The sequence below is a fragment of the Pteropus vampyrus genome, unplaced genomic scaffold, assembly GCF_000151845.1.
Source record: "Pteropus vampyrus isolate Shadow unplaced genomic scaffold, Pvam_2.0 Scaffold195, whole genome shotgun sequence".
Taxonomy (NCBI): Eukaryota; Metazoa; Chordata; class Mammalia; order Chiroptera; family Pteropodidae; genus Pteropus; species Pteropus vampyrus.
This window is the reverse complement of record NW_011888976.1, coordinates 2,366,671-2,386,322: the sequence shown is the minus strand read 5'-3', so window position 1 is coordinate 2,386,322 and position 19,652 is coordinate 2,366,671. Positions and strand designations below refer to the sequence as shown.

General features: G+C 37.7%; 1 protein-coding gene and 1 pseudogene across 20 annotated transcripts in view; both read right to left on the bottom strand.

Moving 5' to 3' along the window:
- The window catches only part of ERC2 (ELKS/RAB6-interacting/CAST family member 2), a 941,255-nt gene that overhangs the window by 701,315 nt on the left and 220,288 nt on the right, over positions 1–19,652 (bottom strand). The window lies entirely within an intron of this gene.
- Positions 6,142–7,012, bottom strand: LOC105299869 (annotated as a pseudogene).

Here is a 19,652-nt window from a genome sequence, read left to right as displayed (position 1 = left end):
AATTAACAGTTGTGTTTTCTAATCATTTTACTGTAAAGTAGGAGGAAAAGGCAAACTAAAAATTATGTCATAAAATTAAAAGTACCAACAGCATTCGAATGTGTTTTGTCACTCATCCCAGCATTTCCAAGACATGTACCACCTCTTACATAGATTATTGCAATAGTTTTTAGGCATGTTTCAATGAAGTGATAATAACAAAATTAAATTAAGATAAAATAATGTGTGTCAGATAAGGGCAGAGCACTATGACATGTGCTTTGCTTATCTTCTCTTAATACAACAACACGCAGAGGTAGAAACTATTATTACTTCCATTTCACAGTTGTAGAAATCAAGGCTGATGCTTGGAATTCATACCAGGACAGTCTGATTCCAGGGCCCATACCTTTAAGCGTAATACTGTATACACATCTTGGCTTCTCCACTGAATTCAAATTAAGCTCTCTAAAGCATGGTGCTCCAATACTTTGAATGACTCTTTCTGTGTTAAAAAAAAATTCTTTTACTGAGCATTCAAAGCTTTTCCTGCCCTGACCCCAACCTATCTTTTAAGAACTTTCCCTCATATTTCAGTAATTGAATTGAGTGTTCATTCCTCAATATACAACAGACTTCCCGTGCCCTTCACCTGCATGCACATTCTTCACTTAGGGATGCTCCATCAACTCATCTCTTCCTGTCAAAACCAACCCATTACCCAACACCTAGCTCAGAAGCCACCACCTATGTATGTAGCATTCTCACAAACAAATGTGCATGTAGTATAGCATCTCGGTTGGCTGCCTTGTATCTGAACATTCCAATCACACTACATGACATTCCATGACATAACTGTCAATGCATTATAAAGTAGTTGATTATCAGGGGTTATAGTTATGACACATTTATCTGTATTAAACATATTTCTCTATCTTTTGCGAGTCACAGAGAAACAGTTCAGGCCTGACGGGCTGAATTTTAGCAGTCGATCATCACTATTAGCTGTCCTCTTCAAGAACAATATTATTCAAATTGTCAACAATGACTTCAATAACAGACATATGGCCTAGTTACTGAACATTTTCCTCATAGAATGCTTAAATAAGAAAATCAACTAAATAAATTATCTCTCAGTTGCCTTTAAAAATATCCTTTGGCCACACAAAATAAACATTACACAATTTACACTAGAAAAAAATTCTTTGTAAAATATAAGATCTAGACATATTTCTTAATCGTAAACCAAAACAACCCAAAATAAACAAAAATCTTCTCTGACCTAAATACATGAGATTAAAAATTGGTTTGGATAGTCTCCCAAACCAATCAAGGCCTCTCTCAGAGGGCTTTCTCTTAACAATCTAGAATTTCCCTCCTTTTTAATCTTTGAGAAATCATCCTCTCATGCTCCAATGGCCTCCATTTCAGAAGAGTCATGTGCAATTATTGGTTCTATCAATTCTTTTAACTTTACTCTTGTGTAACAAGTCCCAGTCCCAGCAGAGCACAAGTAGAGATAATGTGTTCAACCAGCAACCCAAAGAGAAAACAGAAAGTGAAATGGCCAGGGCCACAGTATGACTCTGCTATCTTTACCACACATCATAAGGACCTCTACTTAACAGTTGTGAGTGGTGCTTGCAACCAATATGCGGAGAACTAGAGAGCATGTGGGACAGATATTTGCAAAATAAAAATAGTGAGGAGGCATTTAGGTATAAAATTTACCCTACAGAGTAAAGCTGTAGTTTATTGATGAGATCAAAAGAGGGGAAAGAAACAAACATATCCTAGCAATCCTGCCACCTGATGACGAGAGACGATTTTCCAAAGACACATCAAAATGGAGTGATCCCTCACAATTGTAAATGTTGCTTCTCTGAAATGCAGTGTTTATAGGCCTTACTTTGGCACAAGTCTTGAGTTTGACACCTGGCTTATCAGCTATTTGGCCTTGGGAAACTTACTTACTCTCCTTGACCTGGGGATCGAAAGAACACTTAGAAAGCAGACTACACAGTGTCTGCCCCATGACAAATGCCAATAAATTATACTGCTGCTATTATCATTTGATTTTTATTATCCAAAGGCATGAAAACAAAGACTTGCTTGTCTAAAATGGCACTGCAATACAACATTTTGTAATGATGGAAAAGTTCTATAGCCGTGCTATCCATTATGGTAGTTACTAGCCACAAGTGGTTATTGAGCACAAGAAATATCCATGAAGGCATTGGATTTTTAATTTTACTTAACTTTAATTAATTTAAATGTAAACAGGCATATGTGGCTAGTGGCTACTATACTGGATAGCATGAGTTTAAAATAACTAAAATACCACTTTCCTTTGAAGGAACAATGACCTAGCCCAAAGGTTCTAAAAATCCCAGCTGGTAGACCAGTGCCCATCTGCTATCAAGTATTCATTAGTCCACAGTAAAACAAACCAAAGTGTCCAATTTTATGAATTTTTCATAAAGCTAACTCAATACCATTTAAAGGATTATTATTGCTCCTTCTGAGATTGGATGTTCACTCTAAATTTTTATGAAATGCAGTCATTCATTCAATAAATGTGCATTGTAAGTCTTCTCTCTATGCCAGGCATTATTCTGTGGATATGAAGTAAATAAAACATTTTCCTGCTTCATGAAGCTATGTTCTAGTGGAAGAAGAAATACAATGAACGCACACACACACACACACGCACACACGCATCTAAAAAATAATAATAAAGCAGGATAAGGTAATAGAAAGTAGGGCAGAAGTGGGGGAAGTGTCAGGGAAGTCCTTTCTCATACTGTGGAATTTGAGCAAATATCTGAAGGTGAAGGAGCTGGACATGCACTGAAGGAAGAGCACTCTAGGCATAACACACAGCAAGTACAAAGGGTCTGAAACAAAAACAAACTTGGCATATCCAAGAGAGAGTTTAGTGTGGCTGAAGCAAGAGAGTTACAGAAGGTAAGGTTAGAGCATGTATCAGATCCAGATCACATAAGGCCTGATAGGCCACTATAAAAACTTTGGCTTTTTTTTTTTTTTAAGATAAAATTATATTTTCAGAATAATTTTAGATGTGTAGAATAGTTAGAAAGAAAGCTCAAAGAGAAGTCTCAGCTAGTTTCCTCAAATGTTAAACATCTTACACAACTGAGGTACACTTCTCAAAACTAAGAAAATAGCATCAGTATAATAGTATTAAACTCCAGACTTTATTCAAATTTCACCAGTTTTCCCATTAATGTTTTTTTTTGTTCCAGAATCCAATCCAGAATACCACATTGCATGAAGACATGTCTTCTTACTCTCCTCTACTGTGACAGTTTCTAAGTCCTTACTTGTCATGCCCTTACAGTTTTAAAGAGTACCGACTATGTATTTTGTACATTGTCCCTCAATATGGGTTTCTCAGATGTTTTCCTCATGTTTAGCCTAGGGTTATGGGTTTTGAGAAGAATATCCACAGAGGCCAAGTACCCTTGTCATCACATTCTATCAGGTGATGATATGTTATCCATATGATTTATTACTGGTAAAGGATTCTGGCTTTTATTCTTAAAGAGATGGGAGCCATGGGAGAATTCTGAGCAGAGGAGCAACATGGTCTCACTTTTAAAAGAATCATTCTAGAGCTGTGTGGAGAACTGGTTATAGGAAGCAAGAAGCATGGAGTAATCAGGAGGTTACTGAAAGATTCAGGTGAGAGATGATCATGGTGGTTTAGTGTAGGATAGCAGCAGCTGAAGTGGTAAGAAGGGGCTGAATTCCAAATATATGCTGTAAGTAGAACCAACGAGATTTGTTCATGAATTGGATATGAATTGTGACAGAAAGAGAGGCCAAAAGATAACAGTAAGATTTTGTCGAAAGCATCAGATGGGAAACTGAAAAAAGACTAAGGAAATGGGGGTAATTAAGAATCTAGGTTGGACTCATTACATTTGCAATGTCTATTAGACATATAAGCAAAGAGGTGGAATAATGATTGAACAGATGATTCTAGAACTCAAAGGTGAGATTGAGGTCAAAGATATAAATTTGAGAATCATCAATAAACAGATGGTATATAAAGCCATAAAATGGATGAGCTCACCCAGAGACTGAGTGTTGAGAAGAGAAAAAGTCTGAGATTGAAAATGATGAAGGCAGTTGATGATAGCTGTGATTTTTTTTTTCAATTTCCTAAGTTAGGAAAATTAAAAGCTGGCGACTCTATAGCAAGGTTTGCTGGTATACATATAAATAAACATGCACGTATTTACTTATATTACCATATCTTTTTTTAACTCCAAAATCCTGAGAACCATAAATCTAAATAACATCTCCAGCTCCCTTTGCTATATTTAGTAGTTTTTCTGGAAGGCATTCTTTTCTTGGACTACAAGTTTATACTTTGGGGAGGAGAAGAGGAGGTATGACTTTTAAGGGCTTTAAGAGCATAGATACTCTAACTGTAGAAAGGCCCAGAGAGCAGTAATTGGTGCTGTATCATGGCCCAGTGACACTGGTGAGGTGGTACTCAGCGGTGGTTAAGAAAGAGACTTTAGAAGGGGATGTGAATGTGCCCCAGCTCAGCCACTGATAACCTACTGGACCATGAATGAGCAGCTTCCTTCCTTGAGCCACTGCTTGCTCCTCAGCACAACAGAGTTCTTCTAATGCACTGAAGCCCTAAGCACAGTGTTATGCCCAAAATTTCTGACCCCCTGAAATTTAGGTGCAATGTGGTTCAAGACAGAACAAAAATGAATCTCTGTACAAGAAAATCTCTTTCAATTAGAGACAGAAGTGTGAAAGAACTAATTAATGTCACAAACAACCATTTGTAATAATTTGCTCAAATGCCTATACCTCTACCAGCTGCCTTCCTAATAAAGAATAAAAACCTTTCAGATATAGCATTGAGATTTATAATTCTCAGATTCAAAGTAAATAAATGAGTGAATAAAATCCCAGGATGATGACCTTCTTAGAGTATGCTCATAAAAGGAACTAAAGAAAAAAACCCAGGTTTATTCTAGGTCTTACATATTAAGTACATGCAGGAGGCAGGACAATTTAAAACACTTTTTCCTCTATCTTTCTAAGCAGTGGTTATTAAGCTTTAGTGTGAATCAGAATCACCTGGACAACTTATTAAAATGTAGACTGCCGGGCCCAATCTCTGAATTTCTGAATCAGTAGGTCTGGGGTGGACCCTGGAACTTTGGATTTTGAACAGGTTCTCAAGTCATGCTGGTGCTGCCTGTCCAAGGACTACACTTGGATAACCACTGCTCTAAAAAATGCCCGTTATGTCAGAGCCATAGCTGAGAAGATTTGAGTGGACACTAATCTCTTTTATTTACTTCCAGCAGGGTAACGATTGATGGCCAGACTGCAAGACTTTACCATATGATTTGCAAATTCAGCCCTAGGTATTTACTGTGTGAATCATTTTCCAACCATCCAGAACTTCCAGGAATTCATGGATACAAAACCACACACTTTTGAAAGCCTTCTCTAAAAGGAAAGCTTAAGCGAAGCCCAGAAGACATGAACTAAAGACAGAAAAATAAATTCAATAATTACTTCATAGCAACATTGTCAAACTTTGACATAATCAAACACCATATGAAATATACTAGAAATGAACTACATGGTAAAACCTAAGTAATTCAGAAAAAGGACAGCCTAGCCAAACTGTGGAAAATTTTTGAAAAATAAATAAATCTTAGTACTTCTTTGTAAAACTATACAACTGAGAACTAATAAGAAAAAGGAGGGAAATTCAGTTAAAATTGCTCTACATTATAAAATACATATAAAAATTCAGAATTATGCCACCTACTCAGCAAGATTTACATTCTTAATTCAATGAAGTAAATATTTATTGAAAGCATACTCTGGGCAATGCACTGTTGGGATGAAATGTAGCCCTTCCCAATTAATCCAGGATAATCACCCCATCTCAAGATCCTTAATTTAATCATATCTATAAGAGTTTTTTGCCATATATGGTAATATAATCACAAATTTCAGGGATTAAGATGTCCATGTCTTTGGGGGCCCATTACTCTGCCTAAAAGTGGTTTTTACTTATTTTTTAAACTTTTATAAGCTTTATTTTCCACTAACCTTATTTCCATTTTGTTTAAGAATTTGTGGAATAACAGCTTACGACCACTCAGTGGTTGTTCCTACGCATTCAGTGGCTTGAGCAGTGGGGGCTGCAGACCAGTCTTCAGTGGCAGGCTGAGTGCTCCAGTCTTCAGTGAGAAACTGCTGAATAGGCACAGAGGGCATCTGTGTGCCTTCCAACCAGTCTGCAGCTTTAGGTTGAGCAGCAGTAAACTCAGGAGCTGCAGCAGTCCATTCACCCTGAAATTCCTCTTTGGTCACAGCCTTTTCAGCAGCAGCCTACTCTTCCTTTTCAGTCTCTTCAGGTTCTCTGTAGAAGTAGAGATCAGGCATGATCTCCCATGAGTGTTCATAGGAAATGGTATCACACATGTGCAGAACTTCCCAGGCCAGCATCCACATCAGACCCACTGAGTGAGCTCCCTTGTTGTTGCAAGGGAACATAGTGCAGAGGAGAGCCTGTGTTACATAGAGCAAGAGTAGACAGGTTAACATAAGATGCCTCTGTGAGAAGCTGGTGGTCGGCCCTGGGAAATCTCGGCTCCTGGAAGGAGCGACGCGGCAGCAATAAGAGTGGTTCCAGTGGCAGCGGCAAACTTCAGCACAGCTCGCTGGCCAGTATTCCTGGATGATATCATAATGACATCACTGGGTTTTGGACAGCAACAATGGCACGAGTTGCCAGCAGAAGCGTCTCTCAGATTCTCTTCAAATTTATGATGTAGATGCTACCACTTTTCCTTTTGTAGATGTACTGTTCCATTTGGAAGTCTAGGTTGGTGCCACCTAAGTGGGTTCCTGCTGCAAGGAATTTGAGGACATCCTCCTCCTTCATTTGCAGGACATCCAAGGCTGAACACTGTGAAAGTTTTCCTTTAAGTAACGTGGGAACCGAGAACAATGCCATATGGGCCCCTCTCTGGGTAGTGCGGAAAGGCTAAAATTGGTTTTTAATGTACTTCTTTCCTTACAGCAGCAATACTAACAACAGTAGTAGAAATGAGAATCTATCACAGTTTTCTATCTTAAAGTATCACTATGAAAACTCATCTATAGACAAGGCAAAAAGTAGCAGCATGAAAATAAACACAATTTACCATTTTCTGGAATAATTTCTCATGTACCAGACATCTCAGATGATTTGCTCAATTCAAAGCAATTGCCTTAATAGCCAAATGTGGAATGTAGTAAAACTGCATATACAACTGAAGAGAATATCTTTTTCTTTCATTGAGCTTTGTTTTATAAGTTCAACTGGATAACTGGAGAGTAGAAAATTTAATTGTTAAAATTCATAAGCTTTATACCAACATCCCAAAATTGCAATTCCATGAGCTAGACTAACAGTAATGGCATAGGTTTTGATCCACAGTTCTTAACAATTTTTGGACCATGAACACTGGAATTTCTAGGGTAGTCAGATGGTTTGGGGTATTATGACAGAATGGTTTCAGTTGGGATATAGACACCATGACAAGTAGCAGCAGCAGCATTTTTTCCTATAATCTTGAAACAACTGACTCTCCTTTGTTTCTTTTAGAGTTCACAGTGGAATAACTGCTTTCGCAAAGAGCCTCCCCTGTCCAGAATCCTTTGGCCTATGTCACCTCTCTCCCCTTTCTCTGGGAATCAGGTGTACTCAAGGCCACATACTACGTTCTTCTAAAATCTGGTCTGTTTCATTAAACCCACCACCATATACTGAATTATATCCAAAAGAGTTTGGCCCATCCAGGCAACTACTTATTCACGCAGAAAAGCAGGTTGGGTTTCATCCAAAAACAAATTCTGTCTTTTACTTCTTAGGTTTAGCTTTTTTCCCCCTCTTTTAATTTATTTTTACCTTATGCATCCAATAATCACTGAACAAATATTACTGAATACCTAACTCAATATCAAGCTGAGTATTGAGTTGTAATAGTAAACAAGACAGGTATGGCCCCTATCTATATGAAGCTTACATTCTACTGGGGAGACAAAATTAACAAATAATTACACTAACAATTGTAATAATGATACTTGCCATGAGAAGTCACAGAAGTCACAAAATGGCTGCACAACAGTAAAATCTGACCAAGAATTTTAAACTTTTTAAAAATTGCCATTTATTTAAATAAGGAAATTACTTAATTTCGATAAAATATTTAAATAAGGAAAATATTTTAATTACAATAAAAATTGACTAAAATTGAAACAGCTGTCTCTTTTGGATAGGGCACATGGTTTCTGATTCCACAGTCCTCAGCACTCCCTTCTGTCTCCCTAACAGTGAGTACAAATTCAACCATTTGCCATATTTATGCTGCTGTTTTTCTTATAAACCTGTGCTGTCCAATATAGTAGCCACTAGCCACATGTGACTATTTAAATTTAAGTTTTAATTAATTAATTAAAAGTTAAATAATAGCATTCTTTACGTCACACACTTGGCTCCCATACACATACCAGTTCGCAATTCCTGCTATAGGATGATATGAAATTGTTTAAAGAGGAGAACCAAACTGGATCTGGGAATTCAAGGCAGGCTCTCCTGTGGAAGTGACCATGAACCTGGGATCTGAAAGATATGCCAACATTAACTGATTCAAGCAAAGTAATTGAAGGAAAAGTGATCTAGGCAGAGAAAACAATGTATGAGAGAATAAAAAGTAGGAATACATGCTTATGGAAACTTTCCTGGTTATCTTAGCTCACTTAATATCTCCTTACCAAAATACATCCTTGTTTAGCATATATCCAAGCAATAGAGGGCCACATATAAATTCAGAGCTTCAGATAATACTGCTTCCATTTTTTTTTTTTCCAAGTATTACTTGAAAAACCATCTCCATACACGGAAAATCAACTTTTCTTCCTCTGCAATTCAGGATGATAGTTTCCAATCCTCACATTATCAAGGCCTTAAATGTGAAGGCCATCTGCTGAGCAGATCGTTTCCCTGGGAACAGCAAATGCTCTTGAGTGGATTCCACTGTAATATTTTTTCCTTTCTAAAGGACAGTGACTTCTCTGTGCAGAAAGGTATTCTCAGTTTTTTTAGAACTTGCATCTTCTGTGAAAATGATGTGCTTTGGGAGTTGTTTTAGATCCCATGCTGCTGAAAGCCAAGGTTTTGCTAACAGCTTCTCGAGTGTTGGGGCCTATTTATTATTTGATGCATTGTTTTGGACCCTCAGTAGTAAGAATATGGAAGCAGTTCTTCCCACTGAAGAGGCATTGCTTTTCTGGGTCCATGCAACCAAATGACAACTAGTTCCATGCAACTAAATGACAGCTATTTCTAAAGTTTCATCAGTTCTATTGGGAATAAAGAGGAAAACATGACTAAGTACTGCCCTAAAAAGCTCAGAGCCCAAGGGTAAAGCCAATCATGTAAACAAGCATAATCCCTCCAATCAATGCAAAAATAGACATATATTACAGGTGTTAAATGAACAACCAATAAACATATTGGTAAAAACACCAAAGCAAGTCAACATAAGAAGCCTACAGAAGAAACATCTCTCACATAGTTCTTCCACTGACCTCTCACAGGATGGACATCCAGGGACAGTGTTTGAGGCAAAAACGAATCCAACTTTTCACTTTCCAGCCTAAGACCTTCTGCCCACCCTCCTCTCCCAGATCCTTGAGACCAACAAGATTTAAGATTTTATTCCCATCAACAGACTTCCAAACCCACAAAATATCTGCCTGTACCTAACACTACATTTTATATTTCATTAACCTGTACATTTGCAGAGTCAGTGGGGACCTCCATCACGCCACCAGATGACGATATCACCCTTCCTGGATGCCACATGTGTTTATTGAAAGAAGAAATATAAAATCCTCCACACACGAGCCCTTCTAGTTGGCCTGTCTAATACTTGCTTGTACTTTCATCTTTACTGTGAAGCAACCGTGTTAAAAAATTTATTTTTCAGGTGCCACCACAGATAAATTAGCCTTTTGATCAGGGAGAAAGCATACGTGAAATTAAGAAAGGACACGTTTTCCTTTCTCTGGGAAGGTTTTAGGGATGTCAGTCACTGTAAAAATCTTTTCTTGGGAATGCTGTCCACATCTGCAAACTGTTCCTGTAAGGTTTATGCAGAAATCCATTTACGAATATAACTTTGCTTCATGATAAGCAATCTCCCTGGAAAATGCCAACCCTGGCCTCCTCAGCTGAACTATAAAGTCACGTTGCTTTCCTTTTTTTTCTATGACAAGACAGAAGGAAATAATTCACACACCTGAATTTCCTATGAAACAGAAAATGTCTCACAGGAGAGTGTTTTGATAGATTTTCTTTCTAACATGTGTACATGTTAGTTTTAAGGGTTCCTTATCCAGCAGAGAAAGAACCCTTAAGATGGGATCATGATAATGTGAATAATACCTTATTTAAATTAGTTCTGCCTTTTCATTTCTTTCCTTTTCTTGAACTTTATCAGAAGCAAGTATAAATTATAATGTAGAAGGGACAAATCTGTAGTTTGTGAAGAAGATATCATCGTGTCTGTACCACTAGTTAGCTATATAATGTTGTCCAAGCCCCTTGACCTCTTAGACCTAGACAAGAGGGGCCCTTGTCCTGGGCCATTCACTTTAGAGAGCCTCGTACATGACAAACCTCAAAATGCAATTTTTTTCTTTTCAAACATATAAAGAAGTTTTGTATTTATTTGGTTACTGCCTGAGCCAATGGGAAGGATGTGTTAGCTAAACTTGGTCCCCAGATCAGAGGATGCTGGGCTGAGAGCCCATGAGAAGATGAACCACAGCCTCTGCCCCTGGAAATCAAGGACATAATGGGTGTCTACATATGCCAGATTCCCCAGATAACTCTGCTCCTTCCCCTTCCCCTTGCTCAAAGGCTATGGTCTGAGAGGCACTTAGAACCTTCTGGAAGGCCTGAGTCATACAAGTATGGCCTGGAGGTAGAAAACCTGACCAACCCACCTCTCTGGAGAGCTTGGGCATGTCATCCCCATTTTGGATTTGATGGGTTCAGGGGTCTCTGGCCTAGGTCCAGCTGTTAGCTTGCCCTGCACCAGCAAATCCATGCTGCCACACAGGCTCATGGGCCACAGGACTGGCCCTGAAGAGACTGAGGCTCAAAGCTTCTAGGCACTGGGCTACAGACCCCAGAAGAGAAAGGAGGCATAGCTTGATTAGACAGACCTTTAGCATATTTAGATATCTGGTTGTGGGTCTCCATTACCACTTGCACTGGCCCCACAAATGGTAGTGGCAGCCTTCTTCTGATTCCTTGCCTAAAAATAAGAGGACTCAACGAAATTACAGTTTGGACCTACTCTTAAAAGTCATTATAGTTTCCTCTTAAGTACCTTAAGGTAAAGGGAGATAAAAACTGCAATTCGAGATGTCAGAAAAAAAATAAAATTTATTTTCCAGAGTTATTCCAAGAAGAAATCTTTGAATGAATTGCAGCTCTGGCTTGCCCTTTCCTACCTCTCGGATTGCATGCCCTATAAAAAGAATGTCATTAAGGAAAACTATGGTTTGAAATGCTTAGGGATATACACACGCACAAAATACCACAAATACCACACTGTAAAATTCTCCATGTGGTATAAGAATCACAGTTTATCGCTCTCTAATGATCAATTGGCAATTAATATTTAACCACCTTCTTGCACTGAAGACCTTCTCTAAAATACACACGAGGAAAAAACTGTAGTGATTATTTCAAGACTCAGCATTCAAATGATAACTTTAAAGAGACTAAATAAACAAAAGCTATGCCAAAAGGAGCCAAAAACTACAAAAAAACAGGAGTATTTACTATTATTACTTCGAAGCATTAACTTAAAAATATCTAGAGATGTCAATTGTGAAATACTAATCTGAACTTTAATTTTTCTGATTTTTTTAATACTAATTACAAAGACAGATGTGCTTACTATTTATGCTGCTCAAACCATAAGCACACCATAAGAAACAGCTTCCCCCTTCTGATCAGAAACATAAATAATGTTTCTATATTATGTCGTATTCCCATATATCAATGGAGCTGGTTGAAATGTATCTCTGGCTACCGTAAATCATAAGTACTGTTAAGCAGAACCTCCTCCTCAAATGTAGAAAACAAGCACATAGAAATGAAATCTAGAATTATACACAATTTGAGTGTTTCTTCATAGTCCGTTTTAATTGATTTATATAGACAGGAAAGAGGGGGAACATTAAACCTTTTATAAACCTTCCCAAGCTTTCCTAATTAGGCCAGTACTGCATAAAGAACTTCATAGTTTTAGAAAATCTTAGAGCAATGAAATTAAAATGAGATAAATTGAAGAGAAACACACATATTCCAACACCTGTTCTCAAATTCTGTGCTTCTAACAAAGGGAAAGTTATAGGTAATAGACACAGAGGGCTACAACCAGGTTCCTCACTGGGCCACAAAATGGTATTTCTGAAATTTCTGTCCATATTTACCTTTAGGAAGAAAATCTGTGAAACAAGCCAAAATCATCAAAGAGCTAGAAAAAGCTATGCTTGACATGAGAAGTTTATTTAACAGAACATTAACTGAGACATGTAAAGCAACCAATCTCTGTCAGGACTTAAGGTATTAGTTTAAAAAAAAAAAAGCATTTGAATCTTTATTTAAAATGCTCTCAGAATCTTTCTGTCTGGTAGGTTACTGAGTAAATGCAAATGTAAAAACTAAAATATCTAAAGTAAATGATTCTATTCTAAAAAATATTTAAGGCACTGCTAAAACATCGACCATATTTATTCTGAATCTAAGCCACCATTGATTGTAAGGCACATCTTAACTGACATCTGCAGAGAAAGAAAAATCTTGTAACACCATCAATTACGAAATGCATCCCGATTCCAGAGATGTTAAAATGTGTAAAATAAGTCATTAAAATATGCGAAACAGATCCAACTATGATACTTGAAATAGTTAGAATGAATATTTGTGTGTAGTGGCCATTTAGCAAATACTTATAGAATAAATGAAAAAACTGAATGACTTTACAAACAACTTTTTCGGTAGAAAAGTGGAATGAAGAAAATGTCTATACATGTGATCATGAGACAAACTGATAGTCCCCCTTCATCAAGCTTCTCCCCTACTGCTCTGGCTCAGCTTTCTCTTCCACATCAGAGTACATACAATGTTGGCAGTAAAAAGCATACACTCCAATCCTAATTTTATATGCATACATATATATACACACTCACCCATACTCTAGAGCAGGGAGTCAGCAAACTAAGACATGCACCAAACCCAGGTGCCAGTTTTATACATAAAGTTTTATTCGAACACAGTTATGCTCAATTGTTTTTGTATTGTCTATGGTGGCCTCTATCATGCTACAATGGCAGAATTGTATACTTGCATAATACTAAATAGCCCGTAAAGTCTGAAATATTATCTGGCCCTTTAAGAAAATGTTTGCCAAGCCATGCACTAGAGCATTATTAGTTCCTAGAGGACAGGGGCCATATTATAAGTTGCTCTTACTCTTCCAGTAGCGTCCAGCACCAAGCAAAAAACAGTAAATGTATGTTTATTTACAGATTTTAGTAATCTAAAGCACTACACCTTTAAATCAAGCTGAAATGTCTGACACACATACCTTTTCGCGTTTGTCTTTATTCGGGCTAATTTCCATTTCTAGAGGAAGCTCTTTATCCTCCATTTTATCTTTCTTTTTACAAGATAAGATTTGTATATAAATGAGTTCTAAATCATACTAGCTGTATGACTAATGCAGAGACTAACTCCAACTATCTCCCTGATTAAGTTCATTGAATAAACGCTCTGAAGACCTTCAATTGTCTTTCGTACAACAAACAGTATATAACAAAGAGGTGAAGAGGAGCTACCGAGTAGAATTAGACACAGCCCCCACCATCAAGGAGCTAAGTGTCCACTTAGACTTAATCTCTTTAGATTCATTTCAAAGGAAACGCACAGCGAATAGCATGATAGTAAACAGAACCTCAAGTTGATGACAAGGGGAAGATCCACTAAGTTATTCAATCAAGTCTCTTAGGTACTGACTGTGTACAAAAGCCCTATGACAGATGGAAAAACATACAGTCATAGCTCCTTACCTTGAAGTGGCTGTATACAATACAGGGAACAAGGGTATTGCTGTCACTAGCTCTAACAAAAGGCAAACCAAAGAAGAACACAGTCCTTTGGGTCTCTAAAGAGAAAGGGATTAATTTCGATAGGCCTGGGGATTCAAGAAGATAAAAAGAAAGGTCTTGTGAAGAATGTTTTGGGGTGGATTTTAAAATAGACGATGAATATGGGGTAAATTTTAAAAGAGAAGAAGAAAATCTTTCTGGGTGAGGGAGGAATAAAGGCACAAAGACAGGCAAGCACAGTGCCTGGTGCATCTGTACATGCTCTACTTGGGGAACTACTATTATACAATTGCATCAAAAAACTATTATTATATAATTGCATCAATCATAAAGTTGACTTCATACTGTTATCACCCTGGTATAAAGGGAGCAAAGCATAGGTGAGGAATACGGTGGGGATCAAGGCTCAGCACATAGGTTGTGATCTAATTTTTAAGAGCCTGAGATGCCGGGTCAAAGAGGTTGGATTCTATTCTAAAGAATGTTTTTTATTTTAAAATATTTATATGATAAATTAAATATGTGTATATGTAATATAAGTTCTGCTCATATCTCAGGGCACTGGAGATCATTCTAACACTAGTCTTCAAAACCAATTGTTTTTATAGCAAAATGCAGAGCAAAATGTAAATTCCACTCACTACAAAAAGTCCTACTACTCATTCTCTAATGTTTAAACTTGATTATATTGAGCAATACAGAAGAGACCCAGTGTATGTTAGTATAGCGGCCAGTGCACTGCTAGCTGTGGATTAGAGGTTATTCCTAAATGACCCCAACTTAATACTCTACACGATTTGCCAGATTTGTATTCGTGTGCATATTAATGAATACATACATTTAGTTTTATTTAAAAAGCAACAAAAGTTCCTCCACTACCTAAATGCTTCTTTATAAGGTAGCTTCAGAAGTGGCAGGAAGAACATGGCTTTCAGCAATTTAATTCCCAAATAGCAGCCCTATGGCCTTCTCAGGTATATTCCACTAACTCTTAGGTCCTAGGTGGGTTAGTTCTTAAAAGCAAACTTCCTTTGCCTTTCCTGAGTGATACTTCTTCCCTAGTCATCACAGTAAGTCTATTCCCCAGACTCTTAAGTGAAATACTTATCATGACTTGACTTCCCATAATATACTAAAACAATTTAATACTAAAACTTTTCTTGGCTGATTTATTTTCACTTACATGTGCTTAGTACGCTCTAAGCCAGGGCTTCTCAATCCTGACTCGCTGACATTGGAGACCAAATAACTCCCTGTTATCGGGGCTGTCCTGTGCATTGTATAATGTTTGGCAGCATCCCTGGCCTCTACCCACTAAATGCCAGTAGCACCCCCAGACACATCACATTGTGACAACCAAAACTGTCCCCAGTCATTGCCAAATGTCCCCCAGGAGGCAGAATCATACCCTGTTAATAACAACTGGTCTAAACTTATCATTAGTTCCATTTTATGTTAGTAGTAAAAGTTAACGCACATTTAGATTTACAATCACGTTTACAACTTAACTCCTTTAATCCTCACAACACCCCACTTTAAAGATGAAGAGACACTCAGAGAAGATAAGTGTCTTGTCTAAGGCCAATCTGCTACTAAGAGGTAGAGCCATTTACTGAACCTGAATCTACTGATGTCAGACCCTTAGCTCTTAACTACCGCACCATCTTGCCTTTATGGGAATGCACAAAATTGACAGCAGTGGACCAGGTAGAGTCTCTCCGCGTCTCCCCTATTCTGTGACCCAGCACACATTTAAGGACATATCATTTGTACAGCAGGAGCTCTTACATCTTTCCAGGAGTAAAATTTAACCATTTAACAACTGGCGTGGCTCGGACATGTCCAATCTCAAGGACACGGGTCACAAACAACCCATATGAGTATGACCAGCCATCTGATGCCTTCAGCCTTAATGTGAGATCTGTGTTTTCCTCAACTGAAGTTTTGTTTTGCCCAAGCGGGCACTGCCTTGGTCAAATGCACATAGTTATAGAACACCTGCAAAGTGCAGACCAAAAACGGACATGGGTACCAAAAAGAGTAAGAGATGAGATCCTTGTTTTTAAGAAATCTAACATTTTATGAATGAAGCAAAGCATCCTGCTATAAAATGACTTAGGAATACTTATAGCACATCATACAACAATAACTAATTTCAACTAAAGGTAAGCAGAACCAGAGTTGACTGCATCAAAAGTTAGAATTATAGAATATTTTTTTCAGAAACAATTTTTATTTTTATTTATTTGTTTAGAAAGCCACCAAACTGGAACAGTTTTTTATTTTTTTTTATTTGTTTAATGCCTACAGCACCTGGTATTCCTAGGTGGTCTCCCATCCAAGTACTAACCAGAACCAGGTTCCACCTTGCTTAGCTTCCGAGATCAGAAGAGATCAGACATGTTCAGAGTAGCATGGCCGTAGACCCAGAAACAATTTTTAAAGCAAGTAATCAATCAGGTTAATGAAATATTGTGGATTAACAGTACTTACCGAGTTATTTAATATGTATTAAAATGACCTAAAATTCACCTATCAATTTGTTTATAATGAACACAGTTTCCTATTTGGTCAAAAGCTATTTGTGCTCTTTCATAGAATAAGCATTGTCTTATGCTCCAGTATAATCTATCGATTTGCTTAGCAAATCCTTTGTAAAGGCAAACTTTTGCCCAGCCCATACAAACTGATACAAATTTTAAATCAGTGAGTTACAGATTAATTAAACTTTTACTTGAGAAATAATTGACCTCACAACTCTTCAGGCTGATCAAGAATAAAGTGGGGTGGGAGTGAAGGGTCTTGGCCAACTTTCGCTGCACAGTAGAATAGCCTGGGTTTCATTTCCAGTGATTTTGATTTCACTGATCCGGGATGAGACGCGTGTCTAAATTTTTAAGCTCCTTGGATTTTTCTAATGAGCCCCAGGGCTGAGAACAACTGGGTTAAAAAGATGTAAGTGCATGACAGGTATCAGCGATCCCTGGGCAGACCCCAATGCAGATTATAGACTCTTGCACTCGCAAATCAATCAGCCCTTCTATCGGTGGGTTACTTCCTCTCTCTATCTTTGGCTTCTTCATCTGTAAAATGTAGCTGTTCAGTGGGGTAAATGAGAAAACGCATATAAACAGTTTAGCATACTAATAGTGTTCAGTATATTTTAGTAATTATTATAGGCTTTCCAGAAGTGACTGTTGAGTCTTGGTGTTAATGGCAAAAATAAACCTATGTGCTTCTGTCTAATAGTTTTTCATTCCCATCAATTAATTTCTTTAAAAGGAGGGAGGGCGTTCACAAAATTCAGTGATGTGCTGTGTGGACTTCCTGTTTATAATTAACATGCAAGTTAAAGATCAAGCTTTGCATTTGTCTATCTAGCATCCAGAATCCAACTGATGTGTTACTCTGCCACTTGAATCTTTGAGGTCCTGATCTATTTCCGACAGCCTTCCCATCCTTTCCAACAATTACACAAACATTTGCAGCAGCCCCAACTGCTAAGGTAATGATGGGTTTTCATCTACATGCTTCCTTGTAATAACTAATCCTGCAAACACAATAAAGTAAGTTTCAGGTGGAGCTGATTTTTTCCAGTATTAGTTAGACACCCTTAAAATAATTTATCATGGAAAATCTGAGATGTCCTTCACTATGGAGGATATTTGTCCCAGACCCAACGACAGAACATGTGTTCACGGGTGCACACAACTGTATGTATGCAATACGCATACACAGAAAAGGGTTCCTTTCACTTAACTCAAATTTATTCAAAACAGTTTTATGTTATTTATTTTCATGAGTTTTTAGACAAGATCTTTTTTAGCACATTACAGAGGCCTGGAGGGGCTTTCTGCATAAAAGACAAAGCCAAGCCAAGCACTGTTAATGCAAAGTATAGTAACTCAGTGTTTTGAGAAACACTGCCAAACATATTTGAATATGAAGCCATCGGGCCAAGAAACCTTGGTGTCTAGAGCTGAGAGCAAAATTGGCAGTTGAGTTCTCATTATTAGAATATTTCTTGCTACCTTGTGGCCACTTGGCCTAGCCTATCTCAGCCTTACAAAGATTCATGTGCATGTTCCACAAAACATTTAGGAACAGACTCTTTCATATCATTCGTGTGGTGGTAAAACATAAGTCATGAGAGGCCAGATATGCAGCCTTTGCTGGGCCACTGTGTAACATAACTGAACATTAACCCTTCTTACACTCGGTTTGTTCATCTGAAAATGCCATAGAAAGAGCATCTATCCCCATCAGATTGCTGTGAAGAATAAGTGAGCTATATATGTAAAATGCTTGGCACAGTGCCTGGAACAATAAGTGTTCAATACATATTAACTATGATTATTATTATCTGTTTTATCTGATAGTTCCAGTATAAACCACACTCATGAACTTTGCATCAAGTTTGTCAAACAGACATTCCAATGAAATAAGAATGTAACATGATAATTGTTTTACACTCCACCATGCTAAAAATCTAAGGCCCCAAGATAAACTAAAAACTAGGGTCCATGCCATGCTGAACATTATGGAGGAAAAATCTAAAAGGAAACAAAGGAAAACAATTAAAGCAAGAGATAGCAGCAGATCTGATAGTCATGCTAAGAAAATCACAATTCAGACAACTTACCTTTAAGAAGTACGAGAATTTTAATGTCCTTGGGGTGCTATCTGGAGTTCAGAAAGAATCTTTTACTGGAATAAGATTTAAGAGGCCTTACAAAGATTTTACCTTCAAAAGGTGCACTGAAAGAACAAGATGAGACTCTAGTCACAGAGTTTGGTTTCTCACTTCCACCAACCCACACACATACACATGTATTTCAGGTAATTCAGGAAGCTGTTCAGGAAGCCTCTTCATTATATTTTTAAAAGCTCGCTTTCCATCATTAAAAAGGCACACATTTCTAATAGGTAAACATCCTTCAGTTGAACAAACTCGAAGCATGACTATTCCTAGGTAAAGTTGCCTTCATTTTCCAAAACTCTTGGGCACACTTAAACCAACGTGTGAAATTCCATGAACTCCAGGCAGGGGCGGGAGTTGGGGGGGGGGGGAGGGTTGCTAAAGTGCTTAAGTTTACAACAGTGAGACCCAATGAAGGACAGATTAACTAACTAACCCACAGACCAGCAAAATCTTAATGCGAAATAGCAAATTATTTTTAATAAAGAGCCAATCAAAAATTTACTAGAACATGAAGGAGACTTTAAGAGACCACTTTATACTGCCTGCCTGGAGAGTAAGACCTTCTGAAAGTGCGTTGCCACCTAAATGTAATGTTTCAGTGATCCCTAACAAAATTATATCCATGCAATGGCTGAAGATACTTCTTACTCATACAAACTATAGAAGTTTCCCAAGTGCCACCAGGTTCTCAGAAAGCCTCACAGTTCAACATTTCAAA